The sequence below is a fragment of the Lactuca virosa genome, chromosome 7, assembly GCF_052849685.1.
Source record: "Lactuca virosa cultivar CGN04683 chromosome 7, Lactuca_virosa_CGN04683_v6, whole genome shotgun sequence".
Lineage (NCBI taxonomy): Eukaryota > Viridiplantae > Streptophyta > Magnoliopsida > Asterales > Asteraceae > Lactuca > Lactuca virosa.
This window is the reverse complement of record NC_136432.1, coordinates 260,521,053-260,539,325: the sequence shown is the minus strand read 5'-3', so window position 1 is coordinate 260,539,325 and position 18,273 is coordinate 260,521,053.

Genomic DNA, 18,273 nt, shown 5'->3' with positions numbered 1-18,273 from the left:
CCAGCTTAAGTATATGTAATGGCAGTATTATAAAAAGTGTGGGGAATTTTCCTAACTGATTGCTATTTTTCATGAATTTTTAACTATTTAGAGAATTAAATATAAGAAAAATGGTTATACATATCTATAAACCATGAAAATTTATCTGGAAGTCATTTAATGTAGTTAGAACCAAAATCTGAAGTTTAGTAATTTGTATTAAATGTTTACTATTTTTCCATGATTTTATGATTATTCAAGGAATTAAATGGTGAAAAATAGTTAGACAAATCAAAAATTCAAGAAAATTTATGTTAAGGTCTTTGACTTCAATTAAAACTGAAATGCAAAGTTTGGGAAAGTTTAGAACTAAATTGATTTAGTTTTTGAATATTTAATCATTGGAACACCTCTTAAAATGTTAAATATTAACATTTCAATAATGGGAATTTTCCACTTAAATTGTTATATAACAGTTGATTCATTGAAATTTAATTTTCACTGAAATATGTTGGTAATTTATCAATATTAATTTTGACACAATATTGGCATAATTCTATTGTAGTAGTAAGTATAGTAGTGTTAGATTTCGATTAGAGACTCACTAGCGTATATCATTATTGTAGGATTCGGTAGTGGTACAAGTGGAACTTAGATCAAGGTACCATTTGCATCATCTCAATGCATTGTGAGTATTCACCACTCCCATTTTTTCGGTTTTTACGTTTTGGGGTGGAAAAGCATGTCCTAATCTATTTATGTTCGTTGTATTTATTTGACCCGTATAAACTTGGTTGCTATATTTTGCATATTGTGAGTATTCACCACTCCCCTATTTTCGGTTTTTAAATGTTTTGGGGTGGAAAAGCATGTCCTAAACTTTTTATGTTCGTTGTATTTATTTTGACTCGTATGAAACTTGATTGTGAGACGCTAATATCATATAAGTCTTCAAACCTAGAGATATGAGTTGTTGACTATGAGTTGGTTATACATTGATTGTACGAAAACGCATTGGTAACTCGATGTTATAAAACCTGCCTTTGTGTATGATTCAACAAGTAGTAGAACAAGCATATGAGTCGAAGTTTATCTGTACCTTTTAGTCCTTGGAGGATTAAAAGCGATATCTGTGCCCCTCGATGATTTTGTTTTGTCCTATGTACCGGGCCCGGTCAGAACCAAATTGATGTGTTCAGTTTAGTTCTATGTCAAACAAATCAAAAATCGGGAAACAAACTGCTGGACAATAAGTACGACATTGTTCCATGTATTTGTCTGGCTGATATCTTGAGAGCAGAGGATTATATGATCACTTATCTTAAATGGCAGGTTATCTTAGTTCCGCGAGGCTTTGAAAGAGCTACGATTGTTGATCGGTTCCTGAAGTCATACTTGCAGTTATAGTTATTAGACTTATCCAAGTGGGAGACTGTTGGATAAGGTGTCTAAGTCCATAACTATTCTTGGTATGTACTTGACCCGATTGGCATGGTCCATTTGGGTTGCATGGCATCATGATAATTGGATAGACAAAATGAGACGAAGGACACTTATGATTTGTTAATATATTATAAGTTATAATATATTAATATGAAATCATATTATTTAATTAGTATTGATCAAGAATTAATTTGGAATTAATTTTGTGATCAAAAGGAGACTAATTAAATATATGGGGTTGATTGTGTAAATCATCCATTATTATATAGGTGGCTAACGATCCATGGTTTATTGGATTGGGCTAAAATCCATAGGGTGCTCCATGGATGCTCCATGGAGGTTAAAACTCATGGATCATTGAGGAAATGAAAAGCCATGTCAATTAGGGTTTACATGGTGTAACCCTACTTGTGACACACTATATAAAGGCCCCATAGGCTAGCAAAATCGGCACTAAGACTAGAACAAGGAGGGCTATCCGATTTTGAGTGGTAGTGTACTTCTGTCAAAGTTATTCCAAGAGTTGTGGTGTTGTCTGAAACATTTGAGGCATCACATTGGGGGTGCTAGGCTCACAAAGTTCTTAAGGAATCCAAGCAACAAGAAAGGTATGTTCTTCTACTAGCTTTTATGTTTCAAGTTCCCCATGCCATGCTAGTTAGGTTAAGAACCTTGGAAAAATCAAATTTGCATGTATCTTAGTAAAACATAGATCCAAGGTTTCTAGGGTTGCATGTACACCATAGGAGTGTTAGAATGCTCAAAACCCTTCAACTATACAATGACGTCATCCGCCCCTGGATGTTTTTCCGCCATCCTGGTTCGGGGGTGTGACACGTGAGGTGAAAATTTTGGGGCACAATATCAACTAGGGTGGTATCTTGGTGGACTCGGCCAAGATTGAGGCCGTGATGTGGTGGGAAGTCCCGAAGAACGCATCTGAGATTCGGAGTTTCCTTGGTCTCGCAAGGTATTATCGGAGATTTCTCCAAGACTTCTCCAAGATTGTAGTGCCTTTGACTCATCTAACCAAGAAGAATGTAACCTTTCGGTGGGGTTCAGATAAGCAGTTGGCCTTTGAGACTTTGAGACAAAAATTATGCGAGGCCCCGATTCTTGCGTTGGCCAAGGGGTTAGATGATTTTGTAGTGTATTGCGACGCTTCTATTTCAGGTTTGGGAGCTATTCTTATGCAGAGGGGGCATGCGATTGCTTATGCCTCGAGACAGCTGATGCCTCATGAGGTGAATTAACCCACTCATGACTTGGAATTGGGGGCAGTGGTATTTGCCCTCAAGATTTGGAGGCATTACTTATATAGGGTCCGATGCACCATTTTCACCGATCACAAGAGTTTAAAATATTTGCTGGATCAGCCGAATCTGAATATGCGGCAGAGGAGTTGGTTAGACGTGGTGAAGGATTATGACTGTGAGATTTTGTATCACCCTGGTAAGGCCAATGTGGTGGCCGATGCTTTGAGCCGTAAGGCGGTGAGTGCACTGATTCGAGATGTCTGCTTGCGGATGACTGTTACCTCACCATTGATGTAGATGATTAAGGGGCACAAATAGAGGGTTTGAGTAAGAAAAATTGGAAGACTAAGCGGATTAGGGGGGATATTTTGTTGTTTACTAGAGATAGCCGAGGGTTATTGACCCAGTGTGGCAGAGTTTGGGTTCCGACAATTGGAGGAGTGAGGAATAAGATTTTGTAGGAGGCACATAAGTCCAAGTTTTCTATCCATCCGGGGCCACAAAGATGTATCGAGACTTGAGGTTGAACGATTGTTGGCCCTGCATGAAGCGGGAAATTGCTTGGTTTGTTGAGCGGTGTTTGACCTGCAGGAAGGAAAAATCCGAGCATCAGAGGCCGCACGACAAGGTTCAGCCATTACCCATCCCCATTAGAAATGGGAGGAGATCACCATGGACTTTATCACGAAGTTACCCAGGACGGCTCGGGGTGTGGACAGGTTGACCAAGAGTGCTCATTTTATTCCGATTTCTGAGAGTATCTCTGCCGAGAATCAACGGATATCAATGGGCGGGAGGTGGTAGTGAGGAACGGAGTGTCGGTATCTATGGTCTCGAACCGAGATGTTCGATTCACCTCCAGGTTCTGGAGGAAGTTTCATGAGGAGTTAGGTACGTAACTGCTTTTCAGCACAACTTACCACCCCCAGACTGATGGGCAGAGCGAGCGGACGATCCAGATGCATGAGGATATGCTTTGGGCATGTGTTTTAGGCATCGATGGGAGTTGGGATAGTCACTTCCCACTAGCAGAGTTCTCTTACAACAATAGTTATATTGCTAGTATTGACCGACCCCCATTCGAGATATTGTATGGAATGAGAAGTATGTTTGATTAGGTGCCAAAGCCCATAACTATAATTGGTATGTACTTGACCCGATAGTAGCATGATCCTTTTGGGTTGCCTTCACCATAGCAATTTGATAGGATGGATTTTTTGAGATAGAGGTTATTTGTGATTTATTAATATATTATATGAATAATATATTAATTGAGAAATCATATTATTTAATTAGTATTGATCAAGAATATATTTGGAATTAATTTAGTGATCAAAAGAGACTGATTAAATTTACGGGGACTAATTAGGTAAATTAGTGATACTTATAGTTTGGGGTAATGATCCATGTTGATTATGATGGGTTTTAGTATACTACAACATCCTATGGTGCACATACAACCCTAAATACCTTGGATCTATGTTTTCACAAATTATACATGCAAATGGTTTCCAAGATAATAATTCTATAACTAGCATGCAATTTACATAAACAATATAAGACACTACTTAGGATAACATACCTCTTTGCTGTAGCTTGATTCCATGGAGCTTAAGAGCCTAGTGGCCCAAGTGTGACACCTCAAATGATTCACACAACACCACCAACAACTTGGAATAACTTGAGAGTAAAGTTCTTATGCTCAAAATCAGCTAGCCCTCTCAAATGAATCCTTAGGGCCGATTTCTTGAGCTATGAGGTCTTTTTATATTGTGGCTACTAGGGTTACACCATGTAACTCATGACTCTGCATATTCTTCATGCTCCATGGGTTAAAACCTCCATGGGTTTAGCCCAACATGAAGAACTATGGATCATAAGTCCACATATATAAGAATGAATGATTTACACAATCAATCCCCATATATTTAATTAGTCTCTTTTGATCACAAAATTAATTCTAAATTAACTCTTGATCAATACTAATTAAATAATATGATTTCATATTAATATATTAGAACTTATAATATATTAATAAATCATAAATATCATTTTCTCATAGAAGTCTATCCAAATTGTTCCGATGCCATGCAACCCAAATGGACCATGCCAAATCGGGTCAAGTACATACCAATTATAGTTATGGACTTAGACACTAATCCAACAGTCTCCCACTTGGATAAGTCAAATAACTATTATTACAAGTATGACTCTTCATCGTGACTAGCAATCGTAGCTCTTAAAAGCCGCTGTCAGACTCTGAACAAATCAATGACACGTCCATTAGATAAGGGATCATATATTCCTCCATTCTAGATATCATATGGACTGAGACATGGATTATAATCATTCTCTCTATCCATCTGTTGTTTCCCTATTTCCGATTTATGACGACCGACTAATTAAACAAATTAAATCAGTCCAGGCCCGGCCGAGCACTTACGTTTGTCATCACTAAATCATCGAGGGGCCCACAAATATCGATTTCATCCCTCCAAGGGTAAAAGGAATGGATAAACTTCGACCCAAATGTTCGCTTGTACTTACTCATCCAATTACACACAACGATATGTTTTATAACAACCAAGTTACTAGTTGCGTTTACATATGTCAATGTGCAACCGACACGCAACTACAACTCACATGTCTCCATTTGAAGAATATAAGATATTATCGTCTCATAATCACTCGTGATAAAATCCATGAAGTGATTCAAATGAGCGTGGGTTTAATCCAATACTCGAATCTCATTCCAGGAGCACTCATGAATGTTGCAGCAACTTTTGCTATGTCAAAACACTTTAGACATCTACAAGCCCAATTCATGACAGTCTTGATTCATACCTACTTCCAAAGTATGATTGACTGTGGAGAGTTTGAATAACCTAGTTATTCGGGAAGTCAAAACATGCAAAGTGAAACACAAGAATAATACTAATCCTACATGGCCCCAAACACATTTGAGAGTAAATAAAACACCTTTTATTTAATCACCATGTTGATTACTCATTATTCATTGTATAATGTTTCGAATAATCAACTTTATACTTGAATCAAAACAATAGTTGTCCCATGCTCCAAGCATGCACACTATGTTTTCTAAACAACAGTTATCAAATACTCCAAGTATGCAAACTATGTTTGCCTATGATCCTTACTCTGTGAAATAGATCAATTGAACATGATTCCAACGATGCTCATTTCACAATCCCAAATCCTTACCGTAAATGTAAGAATACCAAATTCTTATCACTTACTGAATTCTGTTAGATTCTAAAATTATATGCATTGATCCTCTTGTAATGACTATGCACAAAAGTCACAAAGACTTCGCAACAACCATTACAAAGTATTCTAATGGAAAGAAATTCCATGGAAACGAAGTCTCAAATTCAAATTACATTCCTTTGAACATCCTTCTTGCATTAAGTTTTCTAATCTTACACAGATTTAATGAATAACTTTCACCTATGGAAACATTTCAACATTCCCATTTTGACTATCACTTCTGAACAAGAGTTCCCTCCTTTTAGAATATGTCAATATGGTCCTTCCAAAATTAACACTATACTTCCAATTGTCGATGAGCAACCAATCTTTGGTAAACCTCAGATTGTCCTCGACAATTGCTTAATCATTTTAGTCATATCCAGTTCAAATCCTTTTTTCCCTCTTAATGCCCTAGGCATTTGGAAAATTTAGAACGGATGAATATTGCAGCACGTGTAATCGATCCTATATCCAAAGCATATGGGACACGATTCATGATGTCTCATATAAAGACATGATACCAGACCACTCTTTTGCTATAATATTTCTATTTCTATTTTCCATGTTCTCATAATTCAGATTATGAAAAGGGATGCCGTAATCATAATCGAATTTTAGAATGCAAATAATGTAATTATGACTAAATTTGATTAAAATCTCACAATCTAAGCTTTTAGAATTGGAATGAAGTATAGTTTCCTCTCCCTTAATTATAGCAAAACAACTTTTCAAACCCTGCAGAGTACACTTTACAAGTTGAAAATTATGTTTTCTATAATTAACATTTCTAACTTGAAATACTTAACATAATAATCATGCTCCCACAAACATGATAATTATTAGCATAACACTTATGCTCCCACTAGCTTAGACATGTATCCAGAAATCAGCTGGACTTCTAGAAATCAATACTTTATTGACTTTCTTACCAAAGTTCAGATTTCTGATACGAGATGCTTTGATAAGACTTTATCAATATCATACACCTTTCCTTAGATAGCTCACATGTGTGTCTAAACAATTTTTTAGAACTATAAAAATAGATGCCGTAATCATAGTCTCAATTGTTTAGACCTTTTCCATTTCTCACAAGTCCATGTTAGTGTGCTGGTTAACCACACACGCTCCACTAACGACTTTGAGAATGCAAATATCACAATTGCTATCTACTTAGAATCTACTTAGTGAAAGTGTTTCCTCACCATTATTTTCATGAATCGGAGAGAAACCTTATGACACTTCGACTTTCATGGTGTATATGTTCCTATCCATGTGAATTTATCAAACCACAATCATAAGACAAGGTCAGTGACAAATCCAAACTCATATGGACTGAACTTGTGCAATCTTAACTTCTTGCCACTTGGCAGCACAAGGGCCTACCATTGCTTCCAGGTTGTTATGCAAACAATTGAGAACTCATATAACTCACATACATAGTTTACTTAACTGGAATGGGCACAAAAACAAGAATATGTCAACACGATAGGTTACAAACCTCAAGTTGTGTGCTAGTTATAAGCAACAGTTTTTATTCTTGATTAATTCTTGAAACTTTTCAATATCTTTAAGACTCCCACTGACCTCTTGACATATAAGATTCTCTTGTCAAGAACCATTCCTTGACAAAGCAAATATTCAAGAGTTAGTGCGGATTCTTATCAAGACAAACACTTCACATAATTGGCCTTAGTTGGTCTTTGTTTTATCCAAAACATCACAACTTACCAATTTCAAATGCACAAGAGTACGAAACATTTTACTCTACATTTGAAAAGTGTTATAACCCTTCTTAAGATTATGTCACTCAAGTTACAATTTTGGAGTATTACTCTAAGACTTGTTTTGGAACGAAGTATGATTCATCTTTTTATTTAACCTTTTCAACAATTCACGATTCCTCTTCTTAGCGAAACAAATGCACCAAGATGTACTTAGAGGATCAATTGTGATATGATTTTTCATAATCATTAAGATGATCATAAAACATGATACTGAAGTATTCTCCCGTCCTTTCAGATTGGAGAAACTTTTATCTTTCTGCCTAATTTGATTCTTCTCATTCGTCCTGCCATACATTGAAACTTTTCCACTGTTTCTGAATTATACTTAAATTTGTAAGCATAACCATATTTAATAAACTTTAGTAAATCATGAAGAATAGTCTTATAGACCTTTGTGGTGGATCTTGATCAGCGCACACCCAGTGTACCCGATCCCCTAGTCCTTCACTTGACTCACATATACATGAGAACAAGGAATTAGCATAATTTTCCAAAGATGAAAAATTCTCATTCATCATACAATACAAGTTGCATGATTCCAAGTTTCTATCCAACTGAAACTTGGGTGATGAAAATCTTTCCTTATTTGGAAAATTACGACACTACCACAAACGAAAAAATCAAATCCATTTTCCAATATTGATATCAATGGAATCATATAAACAACAGTTTTCACAAATGCAATTGTAAGGATACTTAAAATAAATAAAATCAAATTTTTTTTCTTTTATTATAAAAACTTGCGGAAAAACTTATCCTTACAATGCAAATGCATATGAAAACAATGTTGTTCTTTATTCCTAGGCAATCTATCCCAACTCTTAAGCAACAGCTCAAAATTCTGATCATCGAACCATGCGATCGAAATCCATCTTCACGATCAGAATCAACATATTCTTCTTTTAAGCTTCCTCTCTTTTCTTTGATTCCTAAAACATCAAAATGCGACCTAGTCACATCATGTAATAAGAATCTCAAAATCGGAACTTAATAGAGTTAGATAGTGGACTTTACCCGAAGTAGAGTCAAACCTTTTTGACTTTACTATCCTTATGATCATTCAGGTAAATGGGCAGCTTCGCAACCAATGCCCCTTCTTATGGCATATGGAGTCTTTAGTAATAGTACATGGGACTATCTCAGACTTAGCCTTTCTCTTTAACATTTGGTCAACCGGGTTGACTATGGCCGATCCTTTTCCATTGGGAAGAGAAGACTTTTCTGGACTTCCAATGTTTCCATTGTCAATATCCATTTGGGAAGTAGATCTTCCAATCAAATTTGCTTTACCAGTGCCCTAAATCATTGCTGATTCAGCAGCATCAGACAAATAGGTAAGATCATTAAGGGTCATGTCATGGTCTGTCATATAGTAGTCCTAAAGGAACTCACTATGTGACTTAGGAAGTGATTGAAGAATCTAGTCAACAACCAACTTCCTCAAGACTTTGACACCCAACTCTCTCGGCCTGTCTATATATGACTTCATCTCCAAGATGTGAGCACACACAATATTTGCTTGCCAATAGGGCTTGAGTGACCTTGAACTTGTGGGTTAGGGAGAATAACTGGAGGAGGTGGAGGAAGAGAAGTATGATTTCCATGATCCAATCGCGGGACATCATCTTCATTAGGAAAGCTTGTTCCAAGAGATTTGGGAAGATCATAGTTGTCTGAACCAGAGATCTACAATGGGAGAAATTCAAGTAAGTTGATTTAAGTCCTTAATATAACACCCAATATGAAATATTAACGCTAGGACCCAACACAATATTTTATAACTTGGAAGAGGGATGCCGTAATCCAAGCTATAAAATATTTGAAGGTAGGCGAATGACGATTCACCAATTTCTACCATGACAAACGAAATAGGAATTAGGTTTTTTTATTGGATTGAAACTCCCAGATCTTTTGAGATTCATTGAACTTTTCAATGGCATGTTTAAATCTCGATTGTGCCCTCTCAGGTTTGTGACTGGGATGCCGAGGGTCACAAACAAGGTGTGAATAACCATGCAAATTAACTTTGTACCCTTAATTTTATCACCTAATCGATGTGCCGGTTACCCATTAAACTGTGTGTGAGAGTGGACACCCATTAAAATGCCATTTTATAGGCAGTAACCTTATACCCCCTTATAGACCGGCTTCGTGAATGAGGCCTACTAACGGTAAGACCGACTTAGTCTTATACATATATTTATAAATATTAAACCTATAATATTATAATAGTATAAGGGTTGAATTTTAAACTATTAAAATTCTAAGGGTCTAACTTGGAAATAAAGTATACATGGGGGGAAACTTTACAAATTCCAAAACTTGAGGGCAAGTTTTGAAGAATTCAAAAAAAAAACTTTTGGTTTCCATAACTTATGAGTTTAAAGTAGTTTTAATGGAAAAACTCTTCAAGTTCCATAACTTGAGGACAAGTTATGGAAAATTTTAAAACATTTAAAAATGAGACTCTTCATTTTTCATAACTTATGGAAATCTTATGAGTCTTAAAAATCATAAATGAGACTTTTCATATAACTTGAGGATAAGTTACAAAAACACATATTATGAACAACTTTCAGATCAAATTGGATCTAAACTAACTCATAAGAACAAGATAATTCAAATAATCAATCTTCAAGAAATTAGCATGAACATATAAACTAATACAAATCTTGAAATTGTGACAATTCTCTTTAAAATTGTATTAGCATGAACATTACCACATCAAAAACAAGTTTATAAGTTTAAAAACAGCTTAGGGTAATGTTCCTAGTCCAATTCCAGCCAAAAAACTCGAAGATATGCTGTCAGGGGGTCCAACTCGCCGAGTGCAAGAACAAACTCGACGAGTTGGATGAGTTTGTACATGGACTCGTCAGGTCCCTTAATGGACTCGTCGAGTCCCCTGTCCAGACAACAAAAAAACTTCGATTTTCAGCCATTTACATCAAGTATAATTGAAAACAAGCCTTGGCTCTGATACCACTGATGGGTTTTAGTATACTACAACATCCTATGGTACACATACAATCCTAAATACCTTGGATCAATGTTTTCACTAATTATACATGCAAATGGTTTCCAAGGTAATAATCCTATAACTAGTATGCAATTTACATAAACAATATAAGACACTAGTTAGGATAACATACCTCTTTGCTGTAGCTTAATTCCATGGAGCTTAAGAGCCTAGTGCCCCAAGTGTGACACCTCAAATGGTTCACACAACACCACCAACAACTTGGAATAACTTGAGAGAAAAGTTCTTATGCTCAAAATCGGCTAGCCCTCGCATATGAATCCTTAGGGCCGATTTCTTTAGCTATGGGGTCTTTTTATATTGTGGCTACTAGGTTACACCACGTAACTCATGACTCTCCATATTCTTCATGTTCCATGGGTTAAAAACTCCATGGGTTTAGCTCAACATGAAGAAATATGGATCATAAGCCCACATATATAAGAATTAATGATTTACACAATCAATCTCCATATGTTTAATTAGTCTCTTTTGATCACAAAATTAATTCCAAATTAATTCTTGATCAATACTAATTAAATAATATGATTTCATATTAATATATTAGAACTTATAATATATTAATAAATCATAAATATCCTTTTCTCACAAAAGTCTATCCAAATTGTTCCGATGCAATGCAACCCAAATGGACCATGCCAAATCGGGTCAAGTACATACGAATTATAGTTATGGACTTAGACACTAATCCAATAGATTAGGCATGGACTAAACCTATATGAGAGAGTCCATTAGGGTTTAGTCCAAAGGGCCATCAAATATGAAGAGTCATGGTGAATTAGGGTTTACGTGTAAGAAACCCTAGGAATTCCAAACTATAAAAGTAACCCCTAAGCACCCTAATATCGGTCAAGCTATTCCAAGGTGAAACCCTAGCTGTTTTTTGGTGATTCATAACGTCTCTCATAAGCCTCCTTTTGCTTTGGTGTTTGTGACTCATTTGAGGTATCACATTTGAGGTACTAAACTCTTGAAAGGTTAGGAACTACAAGCTACAACTAAGAGGTATTCTTCTAACTAGTTTTTATGTTGTATATCTCCAATTGTATTCTAGCAAGGGCTTATGCTTTGGATAAAATGAAATTGCATGTATATGTTGAGAAAACTTAGATCCAAAGCATTTAGGGTTGTATGTGCACCATAGGATTGTTATAGTGCTCAAAACCCATCAGTGGTATCAGAGCCGAGGGTGTTTTCTATTATATTGATGCAATTGCTTGATTTTCAAAGCTGAAAAAATGTCATTTTTGGCCACTGACTGCTGGACTCGTCGAGTCCCATAAGGGAACTCAATGAGTTGGATCATATGTGATGAACTTGTCGAGTCCATGCCATGAACTTGACGAGTAGGATCCTCTGTTTGCAGATTTTCAAGGTTTTGTTTGGCCAGTTTTGGATTAGGATCATTACCACAAACTGTTTTGAATGATAAAATTTTATTTTTCTGATAAGGTAATGATTATCCTCATCCAATTGAATGATGATTGTCAAATTTTAAGATAATTACTTGATTTTGTGAAAAACTAATTATTTGTAGAATTTGATTTGAATCATCTTGATATATTATATTAGATTAGGTCAATTTTGTGATATAGTTAAATCATATGATTAGTTTAATTGTTTTCAAATTGACCCAAAAGTTTTTGAGAAGTTTCAAAACTTTCCCTCAAGTTTTGGAATTTAAAATTTGATTAAAAGTTTTAATTGTGAAATACTAAATCCTAAAAACCCTAGTATTCTAAATGTTTAAAATACATCATTTTGGTTTCATAATTTAAATTTAGAATTATAGGTTTTAATTTTGGAAATTTAAATGGAGAAATTCTTTCGTTGTTGCGAATGAGAAGATGAGGAAGACGAGACATCATGATATTCTGAGGGATGATATCCAGGATTGTTGAGATCAACTTGAATCTTCATTATCAAAGAACATGTCAAAGTCTTCGAATTTACCTTTTTGTTGAACTTCCTCCTCTTCATTGAGAACAAAGTTAAAACCTGGTTCCTGACTGATCTGTACTTTGGTTCCTTCATCATTTAAATCACCAACATAGATTGGTGAAGGAACAGTCTTTGATGCTCTGGCCAAGTTACCATCAACTTCTCGAGCTATTCACATCATTTATGCCTTGCCATCAACCCATTCTTGTACATACTGAAGACTATAAATGGTCTTCAAGTTGTTGATCCAATTAGCCTAATATGCCATAACAAATCTGAGTTCTTTTTTCTTGTGTTCAAGCACAAATTGTCTTTCCTTCCTCACTCCTAAAGCATTTTTGAAGGTTGAAAATCTTTTCTTTTTTGATTCTGAGGAGGGCTGGTAGTTGGTCTAGCTATCATCTGCAATCACAAACTATTCAATCACCACCTGGGTGTCCCCCGCGTTCATGGATCCTTGCACATTTGTGCTCACCATGCCTATGCCGCTTGGTCATAATCTTGATGGTGAAGGATTTCCAGGGCTTCCTCGGCCTCCTTGGTCTATAACCAAGTTTCGCCTCGGCCCTGTTCTGGAAAGGGTCTCAAAAAAGGACCCTGCGGTGCATCATGTGTTTGCGGTGTATGTGTTAAAGAAAGATAAATGAAGTGTAGCTCCTCATGAGTAAAGACGTGCAAGTGACTTCTTCTAGAGACCTTAGGAGTTTTATCGACATTAGGATCCACTTGGAATCCTAATTGGGCTATGTCTCCATGAATGTGATTTGAAATCATTACACTTTTTGTAGCGGAGTGGACGGATGGGGTTTTTGTGGGTGATTCAGTGTTGACTCGAATATCTATCGGGGACTTTTGAGAATCTTCGATATTAGATATGGGACACTTTTGGCTAGGTGGGGTATGGCTTTTTAGCTTTTTTTACGAAACAAGTCTTTAGATACATGAGTTGCTTCAGCTTCTTCTTCAAGGGTGTTAACAGGCTCTTTAATATGAATTTGGTCTTCAGTCACTTTGGGGTCCTCAGCGACAATCTTTCTTTTCTTGTAGGCTCTAACTCATTTGGATGTAGTCTTTGCTAGAGTTTGCCTTTTGGATACACTCTTGACCTTTTTAGATTTGGGTTCCGGGACTAGACCAGTGGTCTATAGTGTGGGGCTAGGCGGGGTAGAACGATATGGTGTTATATCATTCGTAGTCTCAATGTGATCAGTGACCGTAGAGTCAAAAAGTACAAGTATGGTCAAGATATGAATGGGAAATTGTCTTATGGGATCGAAGACAGATTGGTCTTTTGGAAGAGAGTACCTTTTAATATCTTAGCATGAGAAAGAGTTAAGTTCATCTCCTAGACTGATGTCAGCTTCTTTGTGAAGATCCACTAGGCATGGAGACCAAAATCTGGCAGAAGTGAGCTCAGTGTGTCCTTCGATGGGTGATCCCTTTCAAATATATTGAGTGATGTAATCCCAAAGAATGGTTTCGTGGTCTGCTGCCTCTCTGGTGAAGATGCTCCACACAATGTCTAACAGTTGCTTCGACATCTTGTCAATCACGTAGTGACATATGTACTGCCACATGGACGGAAGTTTCCCTTTCTTGAATTCTGAGACACCTTTGAGCTTAGCTGGATATCCCAATTTGTAGAGAGCTTTGAAGACATCATAGTTACTGGGATTTTTTGAAGGTGGTGGAAGGAGGAACACGGAGATTGATAGCTTAAATAAAATTTGGTTTTGCGAGAACCACCATTGATTCATCTGCAAGCTTGAGAGTAACTTCATCTAGTTTGTTAAATGGTCTGAAGGAAAAAAGGCATAGGTGAACAACAGAAACTGAGGAAGAACTTCTGTAAATGCATCAAAAGGTCCAAACAATGGATGTTGGGCAAGAATCAGATCTTCAACTTGATGGCAACATCGTACTGGTCATGATCATTGAATATCGCACACTAATTGCTTGCTGCAATTGACGGACTTGTGTTTTTGGTGGTTGATGTTGAACAAGTGTGTTTGGATTGCTTCTTTGAGACACCAAATTTCACAATTTTGATTCGAAAAAGATTTTCAGAAACTTGCATAAAAGGGTTTTGGCATGATGAGAAAGAAGAAGATCTTCGATTTAGGGTTCATAAAGCATAAAGGTTTCTTGGGAAGAAAAGAGGATTTTTATACCTCCGGATTTGAAAGTGGAATCCAAACTAGAAACGTTTTTTAACAGCTGTACAAACCAAGGTTTTCTACCGTTTGGATTAATTTCCCCTTTTTTAAAAAAATGTTCCGGAAATGACTCACATTAAATGTAGTTATGGGACGCATTTAATGAAAATGACGATTAAATGGGTAAACGTGGGGTGATGGTTGACATAACTATCATAAATAATGGGTTTAGTGGATAATGTTTCATATGACAGTTAGGTTAGGATCAATCACCTCACAAAATGGTTGGAAAACACCTTTATTGAAAAAGAATCTTCATTTTATTATTATTAAGAAAAAACAATACGGTTTTTTAAAAGATACTGTAACGCTCTAAATTTTCAAACAAAATTTTTCATTTTTAAAACCACATAAAACACAATCTCACATTTCTCAAAACCTAATGTATAAGTTGTTCAAAACACAAAACAACAAAATGCTTGACAATTTCCCAAAATCCTCAAAACATAATCTCGAACTGGTGTGTACAATCAAGCCGGCGCCTTCCCGCGATCCTGAGAGGTACCTGAAACACATATCACACAACACTGTAAGCACGAAGCTTAGTGAGTTCCCCAAAATACCATGCACAAATAATTAGCCTCTCATGGCTATATCTCAATAAGGACCCTCCGGTCATATGTCTCAATGAGGACCCTCCGGTCTCACAGCTCGGGTCAGACCCTCCAGTTCGGTATCTCAGTGAAGACCCTCCGGTCTCACAACTCAGTTTGGACCCTCCGGTCCTAACTCAATTAAGCACATAAATAATATTCTATATAAATCACAAAGACAAAATGAATGATATCACATAACTCAGTATATGCACACAAGACCCTCCGGCCAGTGCCTCAAATAGACCCTTTGGTCGATACTAAAATAAGACCCTCCGGTCACTCAATATTACCACTCAGGTAAGTATAGTGAGAAGGCTCACCTTGCAGAGTAAAGCAATGTATCTACACTCGAGTTGCTAGTCTAGACTCCCCCTACACATATCACAATCATCTCTACTTAACAATTATATAAAAATGTTAAGCTAACTCCTCTACTAAATCTCAAAAAGGGTGAAAGACCATTTTACCCTTCCATATTCTCCAATGTCCACAAGTTGACCCAACCCTAAAAGTCAACGGAAGTCAACACTCAAGTCAACAGTCCATGTTGACTTAACTCGTCCAGTGCAGCTCATTAACTCGTCGAGTCCCCCAGAACTCAGTAAAATCGTGAAAGCCCGAGTCAACTCGCCGAGTTGCTAGCCAACTCGTCGAGTCTATGCAGAGTCCAGAAGATTGGGGAAAAACCCTAGCCACTCGTCGAGTTGTCCCACCAACTCGTCGATTTCACTCTGAATCCAAAAACGGGAAAAACCAACTCAACTCTTCGAGTTGGTTGCCCAAATCGTTGAGTTCTTCAAACCTTTCTCATTAAACTCATTGCAGTCGATTCGAATGCTCCAAACTCCAGATCCAACCTCCTAGGATGAAGTTACCACGTAAAGTTGCTAACTTTACGATAATGCAAGGCCTCATAAGGTTGAAACACCCAAATCTAAGCTCAAGAAGGGTTTAGGGCATAGAGAAGGGCCAAAGCTTGATAAAGCTTAAGACTTTATGTACATGAGGGCCTAGAGGAGTCCAGATCTGCAACTACACCCTCTGGACAAGCTTAACCCGGGAATGAACCTCATTTTGCACCAAAATGCCCATAAACTCACACAAGAAGATATCTAAGAAGTGGTAAGCCAAGGTAAATACTTTATACCTCTAGATGGATTCTACAACTATATGAACGATGGATCTAAAAACTCCTTCTTGTTCCAAGTTCTTCACTCTTCACGCCCCTTCAAGAAATGCACCAAAATTACACACTATTAGCTCCAAACACTCTCAAAATGGAAGGTACTTGATTAGGGTTTATCTCAAGGTGGCAAAGTGATGAGGGAGGCGGGGTAAAGGAGTTAATGTTCCTTAAATACGGTGCAAACCCGAACAATTAGGGTTTCATCAAACAGACTCAACTCGTCTAGTCCAGTCCTCCGACTCGACGAGTAGACTTCATATTTCGCGGATCCTGATCAACTCCTACACTACGAGTTGGGGCTAACCAAATCATCGAGTAGGCCCTTCCACTTGCACTAAATCCTCAAGTTCCATATCCAGGATTCGGGGTGTTACAATTATCCCCCACTTGAATTAGATTTCGCCCTCGAAATCGCTCTTTATCAACACATCGATCGAAACTAACAACCCGAGAAGCACCACTGGAAAATCTCATATCATACAACGATCTCCCTCCCAAGACATCCGAAAGCAAACAGGAACTCTCAACCCGAAGAAGGACGGACCCCTTTGCCGCTTGCAGTACCAACTCTGTCTCTCCAGAACTAGGAAACTATATTGGTCTGTCTCCCCGAGAGACCGCCCATGCAGAATAGCACCATGTTAATCACTCATCGAATAACAGACCATTATACAACACTTATAACTATGATTATCTTGTTGCGACTGATAGGAACAAGCCGCTTGCCATAATTGGCTACTGATCACTCACGTCAGACATACCAGTCGATCCAGATCGTAACTCAAAAGGAACGGAGGGGTCACATCTCACCAAGGACCAACGACCGGTACTCCTATCAGAACCCATCTAAAGATTGAACCTCAATACATTGTCCTCAGACACTAGAAGAATGACCATGCTCGGTCGGAACTATCCTCTGATATCTACAATCATAAGCCCCAACTTCCTCTCAAATGTCCCTTACAACACTGAGTACCAGGTCAACTCCCGACCCAACAGTTAAACCTCCAAAGGCTTCCCCTTTCACACCCAGTAAAACAACTCTATAGCCTTCTGTCTTACAATGGCTATCTCACCCATCATATGACACACAAAATAACGAAGTTCGCATTACCCCAAGTGAATACTAAAACCTATCTGAAGTCGCTTCACCTCCGTCCTCCGTCGTCTACCACTTACTAGTTGCATGCTTCTCGTGGTCCTTCCAAAACCAACGAAACGAACCACTCAGGTCTAACAACATCAGATGGAAACGATTACCACAAAAATGAAATCCATCTAAAAATCTAAAATATCATCCTACCTATCCAATACACAAACAGAGCCAAACTTAAGCTCGAGAGTCTGGTTTGACAGCAGAATTTAGAACCATCATATTCAATCTGTTACTCAACTCATGACCCGTGATCCGCAAATCTACGCGTACATTACTTCTTCAATCCCTTCCGATTTGCGATAACACCTCCCTAATTCGAGACGTAATGGTTCCCGACCATCACGGAGACCCCAGTCTCGCTCCTGGTCCGGCCACCAGGTTCCTAAAGACTCAATTGGTAAGGCTT